General features: G+C 33.2%; 18 non-coding genes across 18 annotated transcripts; all 18 read right to left on the bottom strand.

Moving 5' to 3' along the window:
• Positions 1-525: 525 nt before the first annotated feature.
• Positions 526-599, bottom strand: TRNAI-AAU (transfer RNA isoleucine (anticodon AAU)). The gene has a single exon. It is a non-coding gene; the product is annotated as a tRNA-Ile (tRNA).
• Positions 600-1,378: 779 nt separating this feature from the next.
• Positions 1,379-1,452, bottom strand: TRNAI-AAU (transfer RNA isoleucine (anticodon AAU)). Its single transcript has one exon. It is a non-coding gene; the product is annotated as a tRNA-Ile (tRNA).
• Positions 1,453-3,427: 1,975 nt separating this feature from the next.
• Positions 3,428-3,501, bottom strand: TRNAI-AAU (transfer RNA isoleucine (anticodon AAU)). Its single transcript has one exon. It is a non-coding gene; the product is annotated as a tRNA-Ile (tRNA).
• Positions 3,502-4,024: 523 nt separating this feature from the next.
• TRNAI-AAU (transfer RNA isoleucine (anticodon AAU)) lies at positions 4,025-4,098 on the bottom strand. Its single transcript has one exon. It is a non-coding gene; the product is annotated as a tRNA-Ile (tRNA).
• A 1,717-nt stretch (positions 4,099-5,815) lies between these two features.
• Positions 5,816-5,889, bottom strand: TRNAI-AAU (transfer RNA isoleucine (anticodon AAU)). Its single transcript has one exon. It is a non-coding gene; the product is annotated as a tRNA-Ile (tRNA).
• Positions 5,890-6,668: 779 nt separating this feature from the next.
• On the bottom strand, positions 6,669-6,742 carry TRNAI-AAU (transfer RNA isoleucine (anticodon AAU)). The gene has a single exon. It is a non-coding gene; the product is annotated as a tRNA-Ile (tRNA).
• Positions 6,743-8,717: 1,975 nt separating this feature from the next.
• TRNAI-AAU (transfer RNA isoleucine (anticodon AAU)) lies at positions 8,718-8,791 on the bottom strand. Its single transcript has one exon. It is a non-coding gene; the product is annotated as a tRNA-Ile (tRNA).
• A 523-nt stretch (positions 8,792-9,314) lies between these two features.
• TRNAI-AAU (transfer RNA isoleucine (anticodon AAU)) lies at positions 9,315-9,388 on the bottom strand. The gene has a single exon. It is a non-coding gene; the product is annotated as a tRNA-Ile (tRNA).
• A 523-nt stretch (positions 9,389-9,911) lies between these two features.
• Positions 9,912-9,985, bottom strand: TRNAI-AAU (transfer RNA isoleucine (anticodon AAU)). Its single transcript has one exon. It is a non-coding gene; the product is annotated as a tRNA-Ile (tRNA).
• Positions 9,986-11,362: 1,377 nt separating this feature from the next.
• On the bottom strand, positions 11,363-11,436 carry TRNAI-AAU (transfer RNA isoleucine (anticodon AAU)). The gene has a single exon. It is a non-coding gene; the product is annotated as a tRNA-Ile (tRNA).
• A 523-nt stretch (positions 11,437-11,959) lies between these two features.
• On the bottom strand, positions 11,960-12,033 carry TRNAI-AAU (transfer RNA isoleucine (anticodon AAU)). The gene has a single exon. It is a non-coding gene; the product is annotated as a tRNA-Ile (tRNA).
• A 523-nt stretch (positions 12,034-12,556) lies between these two features.
• TRNAI-AAU (transfer RNA isoleucine (anticodon AAU)) lies at positions 12,557-12,630 on the bottom strand. The gene has a single exon. It is a non-coding gene; the product is annotated as a tRNA-Ile (tRNA).
• Positions 12,631-13,153: 523 nt separating this feature from the next.
• Positions 13,154-13,227, bottom strand: TRNAI-AAU (transfer RNA isoleucine (anticodon AAU)). Its single transcript has one exon. It is a non-coding gene; the product is annotated as a tRNA-Ile (tRNA).
• A 1,377-nt stretch (positions 13,228-14,604) lies between these two features.
• Positions 14,605-14,678, bottom strand: TRNAI-AAU (transfer RNA isoleucine (anticodon AAU)). The gene has a single exon. It is a non-coding gene; the product is annotated as a tRNA-Ile (tRNA).
• A 523-nt stretch (positions 14,679-15,201) lies between these two features.
• On the bottom strand, positions 15,202-15,275 carry TRNAI-AAU (transfer RNA isoleucine (anticodon AAU)). The gene has a single exon. It is a non-coding gene; the product is annotated as a tRNA-Ile (tRNA).
• Positions 15,276-17,249: 1,974 nt separating this feature from the next.
• Positions 17,250-17,323, bottom strand: TRNAI-AAU (transfer RNA isoleucine (anticodon AAU)). Its single transcript has one exon. It is a non-coding gene; the product is annotated as a tRNA-Ile (tRNA).
• Positions 17,324-17,846: 523 nt separating this feature from the next.
• Positions 17,847-17,920, bottom strand: TRNAI-AAU (transfer RNA isoleucine (anticodon AAU)). The gene has a single exon. It is a non-coding gene; the product is annotated as a tRNA-Ile (tRNA).
• Positions 17,921-18,443: 523 nt separating this feature from the next.
• Positions 18,444-18,517, bottom strand: TRNAI-AAU (transfer RNA isoleucine (anticodon AAU)). The gene has a single exon. It is a non-coding gene; the product is annotated as a tRNA-Ile (tRNA).
• Positions 18,518-19,470: the final 953 nt, after the last annotated feature.

Below are 19,470 nucleotides of genomic sequence, written 5' to 3'. Positions count from 1 at the left end.
CTGCTGTTCGTGCTGGGCTGGGGGACAAGCATATGAAGAATTGCTAGTGTCAGTGAACCCCAGATAGTTTGAAAGCTTATTTTCAGCTGTTTACCCATAAGGTATATTTATATATTATCGACATGAAGAAACAAATATCACAAAAAAATCAATACAAATGAGATTTTCATTCTTAGTGTTAAAACTTAGAACCATTAATGTATTTTCAATGTGGTTTAGCAATAAAAAACAGTTCATCATCTATATTAAATTAATTGATCTACTCATTCTATCAGCTTCTGCTCAAAGGAAATATAGAGATAAATATCAGACAGAAGAAAATGCTTGTAATAAATGAGAGATTTAGTTACTTAGTGTTAGAACTTTGAACCATTAATGGATGTTCAAGGCACTTTAACATTAATATATAATTCCACATCTATATCAAATTGATTCAACTAATGATTCTAGCAGCTCTTGCTCCAAAGAGATATACAGATAACAAAGAGACAGAAGAAAAAGCATCTTTTATTTAACACAGAAACTTGGCCTGTACAGGGATCGAACCTGTGACCTTGGCGTTATTAGCACCACGCTCTAACCAACTGAGCTAACAGGCCGCCGCTCGTGCTGTGCTGGGGGACAAGCATATGAAGAATCGCCAATGTCAGTGAACCCCAGATAGTTTGAAAGCTTATTTTCAGCTGTTTACCCATAAGGTATATTTATATATTATCGACATGAAGAAACAAATATCACAAAAAAATCAATACAAATGAGATTTTCAATCTTAGTGTTAAAACTTAGAACCATTAATGTATTTTCCATGTGGTTTAGCAATAAATAACAGTTCATCATCTATATTAAATTAATTCATTTACTCATTCTATCAGCTTCTGCTCCAAGGAAATATAGATTTAAACAAGATACAGAAGAAAATGCATCTATTTCAACATTAAAGCAGCGTTAAGTGTTTGCTTCGAGAGTGGTAGAAAGTATGTTCTTGGCATTTTTAACTTCATGTTCTAACAGAATCAGATAATAGGCTTACTATATTTATAGCATACTACTGAAGAAATAACAGATGATGAAGTGCTACTGATTGTTAACCCGAGATAGATGGAAATCTTATATTCAGCTGTTTACATTCATGGTGTCTTTAAGCATTATCAAAAAATCTAAACTAGACTTTCCTAAATTACTTGTAATAAATGGGAGATTAATTACTTAGTGTTAGAACTTTGAACCATTAATGAATATTCAAGGCACTTTAACATTAATATGTAATTCCACATCTATATAAAATTTATTAATCGAATCTTTCTAGCAGCTCTTGCTCCAAAGAGGTATACAGTTAACAATGAGAGATAATAAAAAGCTTTCTTTTAACTCAGACACCTGGCCTGTACAGGGATCGAACCTGTGACCTTGGCGTTATTAGCACCACGCTCTAACCAACTGAGCTAACAGGCCACTGTGTGCACAGTGATGGGGGACAAGCATATGAAGAAGTGCTAATGACAGTGAACCCCAGATAGTTGGAATGCTTATTTTCAGCAGTTTACCTTTAAGATATATTTATATATTATCAACATGAAAAAACCAATATGAAATAAAAACTCAATATAAACGAGATTTTCATACTTAGTGTTAAAACTTAGAGCCATTAAAGTATTTTCCATCTGTTTTAGCAATAAACAATAATTCATCAACTATATTAAATTGATTCATCTAATAATTCTATCAGCTTCTGCCCAAAGGAAATATAGAGATAAACATCAGCCAGAAGAAAATGCTTGTAATAAATGAGAGATTTAGTTACTTAGTGTTAGAACTTACAACCAATAATGGATGTTCAAGGCACTTTAACATTAATATATAATTCCACATCAACATCAAATTGATTAATGTAATGATTCTAGCAGCTCTTGCTCCAAAGAGATATACAGTTAACAAAGAGACACAAGAAAAAGCATCTTTTATTTAACACAGAAACTTGGCCTGTACAGGGATCGAACCTGTGACCTTGGCATTATTAGCACCACGCTCTAACCAACTGAGCTAACAGGCCGCCGTCCGTGCTGTGCTGGGGGACAAGCATATGAAGAAGTGGTAATGTCAGTGAACCCCAGATAGTTTGAAAGCTTATTTTCAGCTGTTTACCCATAAGGTATATTTATATATTATCGACATGAAGAAACAAATATCACAAAAAAATCAATACAAATGAGATTTTCATTCTTAGTGTTAAAACTTAGAACCATTAATGTATTTTCCATGTGGTTTAGCAATAAATATTAGTTCGTCATCTATATTAAATTAATTCATCTACTCATTCTATCAGCTTCTGCTCAAAGGAAATATAGATTTAAAGAAGATACAGAAGAAAATGCATCTATTTCAACATTAAAGCAGTGTTAAGTGTTTGCTTGGAGAGTGGTGGAAAGCATGTTCTTGGCATTTTTAACTTCATGTTCTAACAGAATCAGATAATAGGCTTACTATATTTATAGCATACTACTGAAGAAATAACAGATGATGAAGTGCTACTGATTGTTAACCCGAGATAGATGGAAATCTTATATTCAGCTGTTTACATTCATGGTGTCTTTAAGCATTATCAAAAAATCAAAACTAGACTTTCCTAAATTACTTGTAATAAATGGGAGATTAATTACTTAGTGTTAGAACTTTGAAACATTAATGAATATTCAAGGCACTTTAACATTAATATATAATTCCACATCTATATCAAATGTATTAATCTAATCTTTCTAGCAGCTCTTGCTCCAAAGAGGTATACAGCTAACAATGAGAGATAAGAAAAAGCTTTCTCTTAACTCAGACACCTGGCCTGTACAGGGATTGAACCTGTGACCTTGGCGTTATTAGCACCACGCTCTAACCATCTGAGCTAACAGGCCACTGTGTGCACAGTGATGGGGGACAAGCATATGAAGAAGTGCTAATGACAGTGAACCCCAGATAGTTGGAATGCTTATTTTCAGCAGTTTACCTTTAAGATATATTTATATATTATCAACATGAAAAAACCAATATGAAATAAAAACTCAATATAAACGAGATTTTCATACTTAGTGTTAAAACTTAGAGCCATTAAAGTATTTTCCATGTGTTTTAGCAATAAACAATAATTCATCAACTATATTAAATTGATTCATCTAATCATTCTATCAGCTTCTGCCCAAAGGAAATATAGAGATAAAAATCAGACAGAAGAAAATGCTTGCAATGAATGAGAGATTTAGTTACTTAGTGTTAGAACTTACAACCATTAATGGATGTTCAAGGCACTTTAACGTTAATATATAATTCCACATCGACATCAAATTGATTAATGTAATGATTCTAGCAGCTCTTGCTCCAAAGAGATATACAGTTAACAAAGAGACACAAGAAAAAGCATCTTTTATATAACACAGAAACGTGGCCTGTACAGGGATCGAACCTGTGACCTTGGCGTTATTAGCACCACGCTCTAACCAACTGAGCTAACAGGCCACTGTTTGTGCTGGGCTGGGGGACAAGCATATGAAGAAGTGCTAATGTCAGTGAACCCCAGATAGTTTGAAAGCTTATTTTCAGCTGTTTACCCATAAGGTATATTTATATATGATCGACATGAAGAAACAAATATCACAAAAAAATCAATACAAATGAGATTTTCATTCTTACTGTTAAAACTTAGAACCATTAATGTATTTTATATGTGGTTTAGCAATAAAAAACAGTTCATCATCTATATTAAATTAATTCATCTACTCATTCTATCAGCTTCTGCTCAAAGGAAATATAGAGATAAATATCAGACAGAAGAAAATGCTTGTAATAAATGAGAGATTTAGTTACTTAGTGTTAGAACTTTGAACCATTAATGGATGTTCAAGGCACTTTAACATTAATAGATAATTCCACATCTATATCAAATTGATTCAACTAATGATTCTAGCAGCTCTTGCTCCAAAGAGATATACAGATAACATAGAGACAGAAGAAAAAGCATCTTTTATTTAACACAGAAACTTGGCCTGTACAGGGATCGAACCTGTGACCTTGGCGTTATTAGCACCACGCTCTAACCAACTGAGCTAACAGGCCGCTGTCCGTGCTGGGCTGGGGGACAAGCATATGAAGAAGTGGTAATGTCAGTGAACCCCAGATAGTTTGAAAGCTTATTTTCAGCTGTTTACCCATAAGGTATATTTATATATTATCGACATGAAGAAACAAATATCACAAAAAAATCAATACAAATGAGATTTTCATTCTTAGTGTTAAAACGTAGAACCATTAATGTATTTTCTATGTGGTTTAGCAATAAAAAACAGTTCATCATCTATATTAAATTAATTCATCTACTCATTCAATCAGCTTCTGCTCAAAGGAAATATAGAGATAAATATCAGACAGAAGAAAATGCTTGTAATAAATGAGAGATTTAGTTACTTAGTGTTAGAACTTTGAACCATTAATGGATGTTCAAGGCACTTTAACATTAATATATAATTCCACATCTATATCAAATTGATTCAACTAATGATTCTGGCAGCTCTTGCTCCAAAGAGATATACAGATAACAAAGAGACAGAAGAAAAAGCATCTTTTATTTAACACAGAAACTTGGCCTGTACAGGGATCGAACCTGTGACCTTGGCGTTATTAGCACCACGCTCTAACCAACTGAGCTAACAGGCTGCTGTTCGTGCTGGGCTGGGGGACAAGCATATGAAGAATTGCTAGTGTCAGTGAACCCCAGATAGTTTGAAAGCTTATTTTCAGCTGTTTACCCATAAGGTATATTTATATATTATCGACATGAAGAAACAAATATCACAAAAAAATCAATACAAATGAGATTTTCATTCTTAGTGTTAAAACTTAGAACCATTAATGTATTTTCAATGTGGTTTAGCAATAAAAAACAGTTCATCATCTATATTAAATTAATTCATCTACTCATTCTATCAGCTTCTGCTCAAAGGAAATATAGAGATAAATATCAGACAGAAGAAAATGCTTGTAATAAATGAGAGATTTAGTTACTTAGTGTTAGAACTTTGAACCATTAATGGATGTTCAAGGCACTTTAACATTAATATATAATTCCACATCTATATCAAATTGATTCAACTAATGATTCTGGCAGCTCTTGCTCCAAAGAGATATACAGATAACAAAGAGACAGAAGAAAAAGCATCTTTTATTTAACACAGAAACTTGGCCTGTACAGGGATCGAACCTGTGACCTTGGCGTTATTAGCACCACGCTCTAACCAACTGAGCTAACAGGCTGCTGTTCGTGCTGGGCTGGGGGACAAGCATATGAAGAATTGCTAGTGTCAGTGAACCCCAGATAGTTTGAAAGCTTATTTTCAGCTGTTTACCCATAAGGTATATTTATATATTATCGACATGAAGAAACAAATATCACAAAAAAATCAATACAAATGAGATTTTCATTCTTAGTGTTAAAACTTAGAACCATTAATGTATTTTCAATGTGGTTTAGCAATAAAAAACAGTTCATCATCTATATTAAATTAATTCATCTACTCATTCTATCAGCTTCTGCTCAAAGGAAATATAGAGATAAATATCAGACAGAAGAAAATGCTTGTAATAAATGAGAGATTTAGTTACTTAGTGTTAGAACTTTGAACCATTAATGGATGTTCAAGGCACTTTAACATTAATATATAATTCCACATCTATATCAAATTGATTCAACTAATGATTCTAGCAGCTCTTGCTCCAAAGAGATGTACAGATAACAAAGAGACAGAAGAAAAAGCATCTTTTATTTAACACAGAAACTTGGCCTGTACAGGGATCGAACCTGTGACCTTGGCGTTATTAGCACCACGCTCTAACCAACTGAGCTAACAGGCCGCCGCTCGTGCTGTGCTGGGGGACAAGCATATGAAGAATCGCCAATGTCAGTGAACCCCAGATAGTTTGAAAGCTTATTTTCAGCTGTTTACCCATAAGGTATATTTATATATTATCGACATGAAGAAACAAATATCACAAAAAAATCAATACAAATGAGATTTTCAATCTTAGTGTTAAAACTTAGAACCATTAATGTATTTTCCATGTGGTTTAGCAATAAATAACAGTTCATCATCTATATTAAATTAATTCATTTACTCATTCTATCAGCTTCTGCTCCAAGGAAATATAGATTTAAACAAGATACAGAAGAAAATGCATCTATTTCAACATTAAAGCAGCGTTAAGTGTTTGCTTCGAGAGTGGTAGAAAGTATGTTCTTGGCATTTTTAACTTCATGTTCTAACAGAATCAGATAATAGGCTTACTATATTTATAGCATACTACTGAAGAAATAACAGATGATGAAGTGCTACTGATTGTTAACCCGAGATAGATGGAAATCTTATATTCAGCTGTTTACATTCATGGTGTCTTTAAGCATTATCAAAAAATCTAAACTAGACTTTCCTAAATTACTTGTAATAAATGGGAGATTAATTACTTAGTGTTAGAACTTTGAACCATTAATGAATATTCAAGGCACTTTAACATTAATATGTAATTCCACATCTATATAAAATTTATTAATCGAATCTTTCTAGCAGCTCTTGCTCCAAAGAGGTATACAGTTAACAATGAGAGATAATAAAAAGCTTTCTTTTAACTCAGACACCTGGCCTGTACAGGGATCGAACCTGTGACCTTGGCGTTATTAGCACCACGCTCTAACCAACTGAGCTAACAGGCCACTGTGTGCACAGTGATGGGGGACAAGCATATGAAGAAGTGCTAATGACAGTGAACCCCAGATAGTTGGAATGCTTATTTTCAGCAGTTTACCTTTAAGATATATTTATATATTATCAACATGAAAAAACCAATATGAAATAAAAACTCAATATAAACGAGATTTTCATACTTAGTGTTAAAACTTAGAGCCATTAAAGTATTTTCCATCTGGTTTAGCAATAAACAATAATTCATCAACTATATTAAATTGATTCATCTAATAATTCTATCAGCTTCTGCCCAAAGGAAATATAGAGATAAACATCAGCCAGAAGAAAATGCTTGTAATAAATGAGAGATTTAGTTACTTAGTGTTAGAACTTACAACCAATAATGGATGTTCAAGGCACTTTAACATTAATATATAATTCCACATCAACATCAAATTGATTAATGTAATGATTCTAGCAGCTCTTGCTCCAAAGAGATATACAGTTAACAAAGAGACACAAGAAAAAGCATCTTTTATTTAACACAGAAACTTGGCCTGTACAGGGATCGAACCTTTGACCTTGGCATTATTAGCACCACGCTCTAACCAACTGAGCTAACAGGCCGCCGTCCGTGCTGTGCTGGGGGACAAGCATATGAAGAAGTGGTAATGTCAGTGAACCCCAGATAGTTTGAAAGCTTATTTTCAGCTGTTTACCCATAAGGTATATTTATATATTATCGACATGAAGAAACAAATATCACAAAAAAATCAATACAAATGAGATTTTCATTCTTAGTGTTAAAACTTAGAACCATTAATGTATTTTCCATGTGGTTTAGCAATAAATATTAGTTCGTCATCTATATTAAATTAATTCATCTACTCATTCTATCAGCTTCTGCTCAAAGGAAATATAGATTTAAAGAAGATACAGAAGAAAATGCATCTATTTCAACATTAAAGCAGTGTTAAGTGTTTGCTTGGAGAGTGGTGGAAAGCATGTTCTTGGCATTTTTAACTTCATGTTCTAACAGAATCAGATAATAGGCTTACTATATTTATAGCATACTACTGAAGAAATAACAGATGATGAAGTGCTACTGATTGTTAACCCGAGATAGATGGAAATCTTATATTCAGCTGTTTACATTCATGGTGTCTTTAAGCATTATCAAAAAATCAAAACTAGACTTTCCTAAATTACTTGTAATAAATGGGAGATTAATTACTTAGTGTTAGAACTTTGAAACATTAATGAATATTCAAGGCACTTTAACATTAATATATAATTCCACATCTATATCAAATGTATTAATCTAATCTTTCTAGCAGCTCTTGCTCCAAAGAGGTATACAGCTAACAATGAGAGATAAGAAAAAGCTTTCTCTTAACTCAGACACCTGGCCTGTACAGGGATTGAACCTGTGACCTTGGCGTTATTAGCACCACGCTCTAACCATCTGAGCTAACAGGCCACTGTGTGCACAGTGATGGGGGACAAGCATATGAAGAAGTGCTAATGACAGTGAACCCCAGATAGTTGGAATGCTTATTTTCAGCAGTTTACCTTTAAGATATATTTATATATTATCAACATGAAAAAACCAATATGAAATAAAAACTCAATATAAACGAGATTTTCATACTTAGTGTTAAAACTTAGAGCCATTAAAGTATTTTCCATGTGTTTTAGCAATAAACAATAATTCATCAACTATATTAAATTGATTCATCTAATCATTCTATCAGCTTCTGCCCAAAGGAAATATAGAGATAAAAATCAGACAGAAGAAAATGCTTGTAATAAATGAGAGATTTAGTTACTTAGTGTTAGAACTTACAACCATTAATGGATGTTCAAGGCACTTTAACGTTAATATATAATTCCACATCGACATCAAATTGATTAATGTAATGATTCTAGCAGCTCTTGCTCCAAAGAGATATACAGTTAACAAAGAGACACAAGAAAAAGCATCTTTTATATAACACAGAAACGTGGCCTGTACAGGGATCGAACCTGTGACCTTGGCGTTATTAGCACCACGCTCTAACCAACTGAGCTAACAGGCCACTGTTTGTGCTGGGCTGGGGGACAAGCATATGAAGAAGTGCTAATGTCAGTGAACCCCAGATAGTTTGAAAGCTTATTTTCAGCTGTTTACCCATAAGGTATATTTATATATGATCGACATGAAGAAACAAATATCACAAAAAAATCAATACAAATGAGATTTTCATTCTTACTGTTAAAACTTAGAACCATTAATGTATTTTCTATGTGGTTTAGCAATAAAAAACAGTTCATCATCTATATTAAATTAATTCATCTACTCATTCTATCAGCTTCTGCTCAAAGGAAATATAGAGATAAATATCAGACAGAAGAAAATGCTTGTAATAAATGAGAGATTTAGTTACTTAGTGTTAGAACTTTGAACCATTAATGGATGTTCAAGGCACTTTAACATTAATAGATAATTCCACATCTATATCAAATTGATTCAACTAATGATTCTAGCAGCTCTTGCTCCAAAGAGATATACAGATAACATAGAGACAGAAGAAAAAGCATCTTTTATTTAACACAGAAACTTGGCCTGTACAGGGATCGAACCTGTGACCTTGGCGTTATTAGCACCACGCTCTAACCAACTGAGCTAACAGGCCGCTGTCTGTGCTGGGCTGGGGGACAAGCATATGAAGAAGTGGGAATGTCAGTGAACCCCAGATAGTTTGAAAGCTTATTTTCAGCTGTTTACCCATAAGGTATATTTATATATTATCGACATGAAGAAACAAATATCACAAAAAAATCAATACAAATGAGATTTTCATTCTTAGTGTTAAAACGTAGAACCATTAATGTATTTTCTATGTGGTTTAGCAATAAAAAACAGTTCATCATCTATATTAAATTAATTCATCTACTCATTCAATCAGCTTCTGCTCAAAGGAAATATAGAGATAAATATCAGACAGAAGAAAATGCTTGTAATAAATGAGAGATTTAGTTACTTAGTGTTAGAACTTACAACCATTAATGGATGTTCAAGGCACTTAAACATTAATATATAATTCCACATCTATATCAAATTGATTCAACTAATGATTCTAGCAGCTCTTGCTCCAAAGAGATATACAAATAACAAAGAGACAGAAGAAAAAGCATCTTTTATTTAACACAGAAACTTGGCCTGTACAGGGATCGAACCTGTGACCTTGGCGTTATTAGCACCACGCTCTAACCAACTGAGCTAACAGGCCGCCGCTCGTGTTGGGCTGGGGGACAAGCATATGAAGAATTGCTAATGTCAGTGAACCCCAGATAGTTTGAAAGCTTATTTTCAGCTGTTTACCCATAAGGTATATTTATATATTATCGACATGAAGAAACAAATATCACAAAAAAATCAATACAAATGAGATTTTCATTCTTAGTGTTAAAACTTAGAACCATTAATGTATTTTCCATGTGGTTTAGCAATAAATATTAGTTCGTCATCTATATTAAATTAATTCATCTACTCATTCTATCAGCTTCTGCTCAAAGGAAATATAGATTTAAAGAAGATACAGAAGAAAATGCATCTATTTCAACATTAAAGCAGTGTTAAGTGTTTGCTTGGAGAGTGGTGGAAAGCATGTTCTTGGCATTTTTAACTTCATGTTCTAACAGAATCAGATAATAGGCTTACTATATTTATAGCATACTACTGAAGAAATAACAGATGATGAAGTGCTACTGATTGTTAACCCGAGATAGATGGAAATCTTATATTCAGCTGTTTACATTCATGGTGTCTTTAAGCATTATCAAAAAATCAAAACTAGACTTTCCTAAATTACTTGTAATAAATGGGAGATTAATTACTTAGTGTTAGAACTTTGAAACATTAATGAATATTCAAGGCACTTTAACATTAATATATAATTCCACATCTATATCAAATGTATTAATCTAATCTTTCTAGCAGCTCTTGCTCCAAAGAGGTATACAGCTAACAATGAGAGATAAGAAAAAGCTTTCTCTTAACTCAGACACCTGGCCTGTACAGGGATTGAACCTGTGACCTTGGCGTTATTAGCACCACGCTCTAACCATCTGAGCTAACAGGCCACTGTGTGCACAGTGATGGGGGACAAGCATATGAAGAAGTGCTAATGACAGTGAACCCCAGATAGTTGGAATGCTTATTTTCAGCAGTTTACCTTTAAGATATATTTATATATTATCAACATGAAAAAACCAATATGAAATAAAAACTCAATATAAACGAGATTTTCATACTTAGTGTTAAAACTTAGAGCCATTAAAGTATTTTCCATGTGTTTTAGCAATAAACAATAATTCATCAACTATATTAAATTGATTCATCTAATCATTCTATCAGCTTCTGCCCAAAGGAAATATAGAGATAAAAATCAGACAGAAGAAAATGCTTGTAATAAATGAGAGATTTAGTTACTTAGTGTTAGAACTTACAACCATTAATGGATGTTCAAGGCACTTTAACGTTAATATATAATTCCACATCGACATCAAATTGATTAATGTAATGATTCTAGCAGCTCTTGCTCCAAAGAGATATACAGTTAACAAAGAGACACAAGAAAAAGCATCTTTTATATAATACAGAAACGTGGCCTGTACAGGGATCGAACCTGTGACCTTGGCGTTATTAGCACCACGCTCTAACCAACTGAGCTAACAGGCCACTGTTTGTGCTGGGCTGGGGGACAAGCATATGAAGAAGTGCTAATGTCAGTGAACCCCAGATAGTTTGAAAGCTTATTTTCAGCTGTTTACCCATAAGGTATATTTATATATGATCGACATGAAGAAACAAATATCACAAAAAAATCAATACAAATGAGATTTTCATTCTTACTGTTAAAACTTAGAACCATTAATGTATTTTCTATGTGGTTTAGCAATAAAAAACAGTTCATCATCTATATTAAATTAATTCATCTACTCATTCTATCAGCTTCTGCTCAAAGGAAATATAGAGATAAATATCAGACAGAAGAAAATGCTTGTAATAAATGAGAGATTTAGTTACTTAGTGTTAGAACTTTGAACCATTAATGGATGTTCAAGGCACTTTAACATTAATAGATAATTCCACATCTATATCAAATTGATTCAACTAATGATTCTAGCAGCTCTTGCTCCAAAGAGATATACAGATAACATAGAGACAGAAGAAAAAGCATCTTTTATTTAACACAGAAACTTGGCCTGTACAGGGATCGAACCTGTGACCTTGGCGTTATTAGCACCACGCTCTAACCAACTGAGCTAACAGGCCGCTGTTTGTGCTGGGCTGGGGGACAAGCATATGAAGAAGTGCTAATGTCAGTGAACCCCAGATAGTTTGAAAGCTTATTTTCAGCTGTTTACCCATAAGGTATATTTATATATGATCGACATGAAGAAACAAATATCACAAAAAAATCAATACAAATGAGATTTTCATTCTTACTGTTAAAACTTAGAACCATTAATGTATTTTCTATGTGGTTTAGCAATAAAAAACAGTTCATCATCTATATTAAATTAATTCATCTACTCATTCTATCAGCTTCTGCTCAAAGGAAATATAGAGATAAATATCAGACAGAAGAAAATGCTTGTAATAAATGAGAGATTTAGTTACTTAGTGTTAGAACTTTGAACCATTAATGGATGTTCAAGGCACTTTAACATTAATAGATAATTCCACATCTATATCAAATTGATTCAACTAATGATTCTAGCAGCTCTTGCTCCAAAGAGATATACAGATAACATAGAGACAGAAGAAAAAGCATCTTTTATTTAACACAGAAACTTGGCCTGTACAGGGATCGAACCTGTGACCTTGGCGTTATTAGCACCACGCTCTAACCAACTGAGCTAACAGGCCGCTGTCCGTGCTGGGCTGGGGGACAAGCATATGAAGAAGTGGTAATGTCAGTGAACCCCAGATAGTTTGAAAGCTTATTTTCAGCTGTTTACCCATAAGGTATATTTATATATTATCGACATGAAGAAACAAATATCACAAAAAAATCAATACAAATGAGATTTTCATTCTTAGTGTTAAAACGTAGAACCATTAATGTATTTTCTATGTGGTTTAGCAATAAAAAACAGTTCATCATCTATATTAAATTAATTCATCTACTCATTCAATCAGCTTCTGCTCAAAGGAAATATAGAGATAAATATCAGACAGAAGAAAATGCTTGTAATAAATGAGAGATTTAGTTACTTAGTGTTAGAACTTACAACCATTAATGGATGTTCAAGGCACTTAAACATTAATATATAATTCCACATCTATATCAAATTGATTCAACTAATGATTCTAGCAGCTCTTGCTCCAAAGAGATATACAAATAACAAAGAGACAGAAGAAAAAGCATCTTTTATTTAACACAGAAACTTGGCCTGTACAGGGATCGAACCTGTGACCTTGGCGTTATTAGCACCACGCTCTAACCAACTGAGCTAACAGGCCGCCGCTCGTGTTGGGCTGGGGGACAAGCATATGAAGAATTGCTAATGTCAGTGAACCCCAGATAGTTTGAAAGCTTATTTTCAGCTGTTTACCCATAAGGTATATTTATATATTATCGACATGAAGAAACAAATATCACAAAAAAATCAAAACAAATGAGATTTTCATTCTTAGTGTTAAAACTTAGAACCATTAATGTATTTTCCATGTGGTTTAGCAATAAATATTAGTTCGTCATCTATATTAAATTAATTCATCTACTCATTCTATCAGCTTCTGCTCAAAGGAAATATAGATTTAAAGAAGATACAGAAGAAAATGCATCTATTTCAACATTAAAGCAGTGTTAAGTGTTTGCTTGGAGAGTGGTGGAAAGCATGTTCTTGGCATTTTTAACTTCATGTTCTAACAGAATCAGATAATAGGCTTACTATATTTATAGCATACTACTGAAGAAATAACAGATGATGAAGTGCTACTGATTGTTAACCCGAGATAGATGGAAATCTTATATTCAGCTGTTTACATTCATGGTGTCTTTAAGCATTATCAAAAAATCAAAACTAGACTTTCCTAAATTACTTGTAATAAATGGGAGATTAATTACTTAGTGTTAGAACTTTGAAACATTAATGAATATTCAAGGCACTTTAACATTAATATATAATTCCACATCTATATCAAATGTATTAATCTAATCTTTCTAGCAGCTCTTGCTCCAAAGAGGTATACAGCTAACAATGAGAGATAAGAAAAAGCTTTCTCTTAACTCAGACACCTGGCCTGTACAGGTATTGAACCTGTGACCTTGGCGTTATTAGCACCACGCTCTAACCATCTGAGCTAACAGGCCACTGTGTGCACAGTGATGGGGGACAAGCATATGAAGAAGTGCTAATGACAGTGAACCCCAGATAGTTGGAATGCTTATTTTCAGCAGTTTACCTTTAAGATATATTTATATATTATCAACATGAAAAAACCAATATGAAATAAAAACACAATATAAACGAGATTTTCATACTTAGTGTTAAAACTTAGAGCCATTAAAGTATTTTCCATGTGTTTTAGCAATAAACAATAATTCATCAACTATATTAAATTGATTCATCTAATCATTCTATCAGCTTCTGCCCAAAGGAAATATAGAGATAAAAATCAGACAGAAGAAAATGCTTGTAATAAATGAGAGATTTAGTTACTTAGTGTTAGAACTTACAACCATTAATGGATGTTCAAGGCACTTTAACGTTAATATATAATTCCACATCGACATCAAATTGATTAATGTAATGATTCTAGCAGCTCTTGCTCCAAAGAGATATACAGTTAACAAAGAGACACAAGAAAAAGCATCTTTTATATAATACAGAAACTTGGCCTGTACAGGGATCGAACCTGTGACCTTGGCGTTATTAGCACCACGCTCTAACCAACTGAGCTAACAGGCCACTGTTTGTGCTGGGCTGGGGGACAAGCATATGAAGAAGTGCTAATGTCAGTGAACCCCAGATAGTTTGAAAGCTTATTTTCAGCTGTTTACCCATAAGGTATATTTATATATGATCGACATGAAGAAACAAATATCACAAAAAAATCAATACAAATGAGATTTTCATTCTTACTGTTAAAACTTAGAACCATTAATGTATTTTCTATGTGGTTTAGCAATAAAAAACAGTTCATCATCTATATTAAATTAATTCATCTACTCATTCTATCAGCTTCTGCTCAAAGGAAATATAGAGATAAATATCAGACAGAAGAAAATGCTTGTAATAAATGAGAGATTTAGTTACTTAGTGTTAGAACTTTGAACCATTAATGGATGTTCAAGGCACTTTAACATTAATAGATAATTCCACATCTATATCAAATTGATTCAACTAATGATTCTAGCAGCTCTTGCTCCAAAGAGATATACAGATAACATAGAGACAGAAGAAAAAGCATCTTTTATTTAACACAGAAACTTGGCCTGTACAGGGATCGAACCTGTGACCTTGGCGTTATTAGCACCACGCTCTAACCAACTGAGCTAACAGGCCGCTGTCCGTGCTGGGCTGGGGGACAAGCATATGAAGAAGTGGTAATGTCAGTGAACCCCAGATAGTTTGAAAGCTTATTTTCAGCTGTTTACCCATAAGGTATATTTATACATTATCGACATGAAGAAACAAATATCACAAAAAAATCAATACAAATGAGATTTTCATTCTTAGTGTTAAAACGTAGAACCATTAATGTATTTTCTATGTGGTTTAGCAATAAAAAACAGTTCATCATCTATATTAAATTAATTCATCTACTCATTCAATCAGCTTCTGCTCAAAGGAAATATAGAGATAAATATCAGACAGAAGAAAATGCTTGTAATAAATGAGAGATTTAGTTACTTAGTGTTAGAACTTACAACCATTAATGGATGTTCAAGGCACTTAAACATTAATATATAATTCCACATCTATATCAAATTGATTCAACTAATGATTCTAGCAGCTCTTGCTCCAAAGAGATATACAGATAACAAAGAGACAGAAGAAAAAGCATCTTTTATTTAACACAGAAACTTGGCCTGTACAGGGATCGAACCTGTGACCTTGGCGTTATTAGCACCACGCTCTAAGCAACTGAGCTAACAGGCCGCCACTCGTGCTAGGCTGGGGGACAAGCATATGAAGAATTGCTAATGTCAGTGAACCCCAGATAGTTTGAAAGCTTATTTTCAGCTGTTTACCCATAAGGTATATTTATATATTATCGACATGAAGAAACAAATATCACAAAAAAATCAATACAAATGAGATTTTCAATCTTAGTGTTAAAACTTAGAACCATTAATGTATTTTCCATGTGGTTTAGCAATAAATAACAGTTCATCATCTATATTAAATTAATTCATCTACTCATTCTATCAGCTTCTGCTCAAAGGAAATATAGATTTAAACAAGATACAGAAGAAAATGCATCTATTTCAACATTAAAGCAGCGTTAAGTGTTTGCTTGGAGAGTGGTAGAAAGTATGTTCTTGGCATTTTTAACTTCATGTTCTAACAGAATCAGATAATAGGCTTACTATATTTATAGCATACTACTGAAGAAATAACAGATGATGAAGTGCTACTGATTGTTAACCCGAGATAGATGGAAATCTTATATTCAGCTGTTTACATTCATGGTGTCTTTAAGCATTATCAAAAAATCAAAACTAGACTTTCCTAAATTACTTGTAATAAATGGGAGATTAATTACTTAGTGTTAGAACTTTGAACCATTAATGAATATTCAAGGCACTTTAACATTAATATGTAATTCCACATCTATATCAAATTTATTAATCTAATCTTTCTAGCAGCTCTTGCTCCAAAGAGGTATACAGCTAACAATGAGAGATAATAAAAAGCTTTCTTTTAACTCAGACACCTGGCCTGTACAGGGATCGAACCTGTGACCTTGGCGTTATTAGCACCACGCTCTAACCATCTGAGCTAACAGGCCACTGTGTGCACAGTGATGGGGGACAAGCATATGAAGAAGTGCTAAGGACAGTGAACCCCAGATAGTTGGAATGCTTATTTTCAGCAGTTTACCTTTAAGATATATTTATATATTATCAACATGAAAAAACCAATATGAAATAAAAACTCAATATAAACGAGATTTTCATACTTAGTGTTAAAACTTAGAGCCATTAAAGTATTTTCCATGTGTTTTAGCAATAAACAATAATTCATCAACTATATTAAATTGATTCATCTAATCATTCTATCAGCTTCTGCCCAAAGGAAATATAGAGATAAACATCAGACAGAAGAAAATGCTTGTAATAAATGAGAGATTTAGTTACTTAGTGTTAGAACTTACAACCATTAATGGATGTTCAAGGCACTTTAATATTAATATATAATTCCACATCTACATCAAATTGATTAATGTAGTGATTCTAGCAGCTCTTGCTCCAAAGAGATATACAGTTAACAAAGAGACACAAGAAAAAGCATCTTTTTTTTAACACAGAAACTTGGCCTGTACAGGGATCGAACCTGTGACCTTGGCGTTATTAGCACCACGCTCTAACCAACTGAGCTAACAGGCCGCCGTTTGTGCTGGGCTGGGGGACAAGCATATGCAGAATTTCTAATGTCAGTGAACCCCAGATAGTTTGAAAGCTTATTTTCAGCTGTTTACCCATAAGGTATATTTATATATTATCGACATGAAGAAACAAATATCACAAAAAAATCAATACAAATGAGATTTTCATTCTTAGTGTTAAAACTTAGAACCATTAATGTATGTTCTATGTGGTTTAGCAATAAATAACAGTTCATCATCTATATTAAATTAATTCATCTACTCATTCTATCAGCTCCTGCTCAAAGGAAATATAGAGATAAACATCAGACAGAAGAAAATGCTTGTAATAAATGAGAGATTTAGTTACTTAGTGTTAGAACTTTGAACCATTAATGGATGTTCAAGGCACTTTAACATTAATATATAATTCCACATCTATATCAAATTGATTCAACTAATGATTCTGGCAGCTCTTGCTCCAAAGAGATATACAGATAACAAAGAGACAGAAGAAAAAGCATCTTTTATTTAACACAGAAACTTGGCCTGTACAGGGATCGAACCTGTGACCTTGGCGTTATTAGCACCACGCTCTAACCAACTGAGCTAACAGGCCGCTGTCCGTGCTGGGCTGGGGGACAAGCATATGAAGAAGTGGTAATGTCAGTGAACCCCAGATAGTTTGAAAGCTTATTTTCAGCTGTTTACCCATAAGGTATATTTATATATTATCGACATGAAGAAACAAATATCACAAAAAAATCAATACAAATGAGATTTTCATTCTTAGTGTTAAAACTTAGAACCATTAATGTATTTTCTATGTGGTTTAGCAATAAAAAACAGTTCATCATCTATATTAAATTAATTCATCTACTCATTCTATCAGCTTCTGCTCAAAGGAAATATAGAGATAAATATCAGACAGAAGAAAATGCTTGTAATAAATGAGAGATTTAGTTACTTAGTGTTAGAACTTACAACCATTAATGGATGTTCAAGGCACTTAAACATTAATATATAATTCCACATCTATATCAAATTGATTCAACTAATGATTCTAGCAGCTCTTGCTCCAAAGAGATATACAAATAACAAAGAGACAGAAGAAAAAGCATCTTTTATTTAACACAGAAACTTGGCCTGTACAGGGATCGAACCTGTGACCTTGGCGTTATTAGCACCACGCTCTAACCAACTGAGCTAACAGGCCGCCGCTCGTGTTGGGCTGGGGGACAAGCATATGAAGAATTGCTAATGTCAGTGAACCCCAGATAGTTTGAAAGCTTATTTTCAGCTGTTTACCCATAAGGTATATTTATATATTATCGACATGAAGAAACAAATATCACAAAAAAATCAATACAAATGAGATTTTCATTCTTAGTGTTAAAACTTAGAACCATTAATGTATTTTCCATGTGGTTTAGCAATAAATATTAGTTCGTCATCTATATTAAATTAATTCATCTACTCATTCTATCAGCTTCTGCTCAAAGGAAATATAGATTTAAAGAAGATACAGAAGAAAATGCATCTATTTCAACATTAAAGCAGTGTTAAGTGTTTGCTTGGAGAGTGGTGGAAAGCATGTTCTTGGCATTTTTAACTTCATGTTCTAACAGAATCAGATAATAGGCTTACTATATTTATAGCATACTACTGAAGAAATAACAGATGATGAAGTGCTACTGATTGTTAACCCGAGATAGATGGAAATCTTATATTCAGCTGTTTACATTCATGGTGTCTTTAAGCATTATCAAAAAATCAAAACTAGACTTTCCTAAATTACTTGTAATAAATGGGAGATTAATTACTTAGTGTTAGAACTTTGAAACATTAATGAATATTCAAGGCACTTTAACATTAATATATAATTCCACATCTATATCAAATGTATTAATCTAATCTTTCTAGCAGCTCTTGCTCCAAAGAGGTATACAGCTAACAATGAGAGATAAGAAAAAGCTTTCTCTTAACTCAGACACCTGGCCTGTACAGGGATTGAACCTGTGACCTTGGCGTTATTAGCACCACGCTCTAACCATCTGAGCTAACAGGCCACTGTGTGCACAGTGATGGGGGACAAGCATATGAAGAAGTGCTAATGACAGTGAACCCCAGATAGTTGGAATGCTTATTTTCAGCAGTTTACCTTTAAGA

This window comes from Triturus cristatus, chromosome 5_1 (assembly GCF_964204655.1).
Source record: "Triturus cristatus chromosome 5_1, aTriCri1.1, whole genome shotgun sequence".
Lineage (NCBI taxonomy): Eukaryota > Metazoa > Chordata > Amphibia > Caudata > Salamandridae > Triturus > Triturus cristatus.
Note: the sequence above shows the minus strand (reverse complement) of the source record. Positions and strands in the feature narration are given on the sequence as shown.